We start from the raw sequence: 3,193 nt of genomic DNA on the forward strand, positions 1-3,193 counted from the left end.
TTTTTTTTTTCTTTTTGACGGAGTTTTGCTCTTGTTGCCTAGGCTGGCGTGCAATGGCGCTATCTCAGCTCACTGCAACCTCCACCTCCCTGTTCAAGTGATTCTCCTGCCTCAGCCTCCCAAGTAGCTGGGATTACAGGCATGTGCCACCATGACTGGCTAATTTTTGTATGGCTAATTTTTGTATTTTTAGTAGAGATGGGGTTTCACCATGTTAGTCAGGCTGGTCTCGAACTCCTGACTTCAGGTGATCCACCCGTCTTGGCCTCTCAAAGTGCTGGGATTACAGGTGTGAGGCACTGCGCCGGCCCACTAACTCTTTATCTCCCCCTTGATCATGACCATGGAACCACATCTCTAGGAAGGAACCAAAAGAGAAAAGCCACAGAACCGATAAAAATCCACTTTAGTATTAGAGGAGATGTTTCCATAAACATTGATTTACTAAAAGAAAGTATAGAAATTTTTAGAGTACTTCAAGTTAAAAATCCTAGTTAAAAAATATTAGGGAATTTAAAAGAATTAAGAGTAAAAATTAGAATTCAAAAATTAGAAGATGAGATTAGGAAAGATGGATTGAGATCCTAAAAAATGAGCGAGGCAGTGCATAGCAGATTCAATACTACAGAAAATATAATAATTGAAGTTAAGTACTAAAAGTATTAAGAGTTAAAACATTTTTTCAAAATATTTTTTGAAATAGAAGGTATATGTAATGTAAACATATTAATAGTGGTCCAAAATTCTGTATTATACCAATAAGTATTGAAATTTAGAAACTGGAAAACATTCTCAATTTCTAATGTTACACAGAAAGGATATAATACAAAAGATTAAATTATCCTCCATATAAGGGGAAGGAGTTTTCGCCCTTGCCACTTACCCTGAATAACAAGCACTAAATCAGAGAAATATAGTCTCAACTTTTTAAAAAATTAATGATATGCAGTAAAATACACAAAGTTTATTTAATTTCCTTTTATTGAGAAGTAAGAAAGAACAAAAATATATTATGGGTAAAATAAAAGGAAATCAGGTATAAATTTCCTTTTAAGCACTGCTTTCACTGCAGCCATAAATTTTGGCATGTTGTGTTTTTGTTTTAATTAATCTCAAAATATTTTCAAATTTCCCTTGAGATTTTTTTTGACCCATTGTGATTTGAGAATATGTTATTGCAGCTTTTTTTTCGCAACGAGTTTGCTGCCAGAACACAGGTGTCATGAAAACTACCCCTAAAAGCCAAAATGGGAAAGGAAAAGACTCATATCAACATTGTCATCATTGGACACGTAGATTCAGGCAAGTCCACCACTACTGACCATTTGATCTACAAATGCGGTGGCATCAGCAACAGAACCATTGAAAAATTTGAGAAGGAGGCTGCTGAGATGGGAAAGGGCTCCTTCAAGTATGCCTGGGTCTTGGATAAACTGAAAGCTGAGCGTGAACATGGTATCACCATTGATATCTCCTTGTGGAAATTTGAGACCAGCAAGTACTATGTGACTATCATTGGTGCCCCAGGACACAGCGACTTCATCAAAAACATGATTACAGGGACATCTCAGGCTGACTGTGCTGTCCTGATTGTTGCTGCTGGTGTTGGTGAATTTGAAGCTAGTATCTCCAAGAATGGGCAGACCTGAGAGCATGCCCTTCTGGCTTACACACTGGGTGTGAAACAACTAATTGTTGGTGTTAACAAAACGGATTCTACTGAGCCACCCCACAGCCAGAAGAGATATAAGGAAATTGTTAAGGAAGTCAGCACTTACATTAAGAAAATTGGCTACAACCCCGACACAGTAGCATTTGTGCCAATTTCTGGTTGGAACGGTGACAACATGCTGGACCCAATGCTAACACGCCTTAGTTCAAGGGATGGAAGGTCACCCGTAAGGATGGCAATGCCCGTGGAACCACGCTGCTTGAGGCTCTGGACTGCATCCTACCACCAACTCGTCCAACTGACAAGCCCTTTTGCCTGCCTCTCCAGGATGTCTACAAAATTGGTGGTATTGGTACTCTTCCTGTTGGCCGAGTGGAGACTGGTGCTCTCAAACCCGGTATGGTGGTCACCTTTGCTCCAGTCAACATTACAACTGAAGCAAAATCTGTCGAAATGCACCATGAAGCTTTGAGTGAAGCTCTTCCTGGGGTCAGTGTGGGCTTCAATGTCAAGAATGTGTCTGTCAAGAATGTTCATCGTGGCAATGTGGCTGGTGACAGCAAAAAACCCCACCAATGGAAGCAGCTGACTTCACTGCTCAGGTGATTATCCTGAACCATCCAGGCCAAATAAGTGCTGGCTATGCCCCTGTATTGGATTGCCACACAGCTCACATTGCATGCAAGTTTGCTGAGCTGAAGGAAAAGACTGATTGCCATTCTGGTAAAAAACTGGAAGATGGCCCTAAATTCTTGAAGTCTGGTGGTGCTGCCATTGTTGATAAGGTTCCTGGCAAGCCCACGTGTGTTGAGAACTTCTCAGACTATCCACCTTTGGGTCACTTTGCTGTTTGTGATACGAGGCAGATAGTTGCAGTGGGTGTCATCAAAGCAGTGGACAAGAAGGCTGCTGGAGCTGGCAAGGTCACTAAGTCTGCCCAGAAGGCTCAGAAGCCTAAATGAATATTATCCCTAAAACCTTCCACCCCACTCTTAATCAGTGGTGGAAGAAAGATCTCAGAACTGTTTGTTTCAATTGGCCATTTAAGTTTAGTAGTAAAAGACTGGTTAATGATAACAATGCATCGTAAAATCTTCAGAAGGAAAGGAGAATGTTTTGTGGACCACTTTGGTTTTCTTTTTTGCGTGTGGCAGTTTTAAGTTATTAGTTTTTAAAATCAGTACTTTTTAATGGAAACAGCTTGACCAAAAATTTGTCACAGAATTTTGAGACCCATTAAAAAAATTTAATGAGGAAAAAAATATACACATGCTATTGCATTTCCACTCATATGTAAATTTCTCAAATTTCCTTCCATTATTTATTTTTTAACTTAATTGCATTGTGGTTGGAAAACATGCTTCCTGTGATTCAAGTCCGTTTAAATTTACTTAGACGTGTTTCATGGCGGAGCATATGATCTATCCTGGAGAATATTTCATGAGCATGTAAGAAGAATGTGTATTCTCTTGTTCTGTGGTATATTCTGCATATGCCTATTAGGTTGATAGTGTTGTTTCG

General features: G+C 39.6%; 1 pseudogene across 1 annotated transcript; it reads left to right on the forward strand.

The window, feature by feature from the left end:
• Positions 1-1,229: 1,229 nt before the first annotated feature.
• Positions 1,230-2,926, forward strand: LOC105541964 (annotated as a pseudogene). Its single transcript, XR_001006404.1, has one exon. The product of XR_001006404.1 is annotated as an elongation factor 1-alpha 1 pseudogene (transcript).
• The last annotated feature ends 267 nt before the right edge of the window (positions 2,927-3,193 follow it).

Source organism: Mandrillus leucophaeus, unplaced genomic scaffold (genome assembly GCF_000951045.1).
Source record: "Mandrillus leucophaeus isolate KB7577 unplaced genomic scaffold, Mleu.le_1.0 Scaffold248, whole genome shotgun sequence".
Classification (NCBI taxonomy): Eukaryota; Metazoa; Chordata; class Mammalia; order Primates; family Cercopithecidae; genus Mandrillus; species Mandrillus leucophaeus.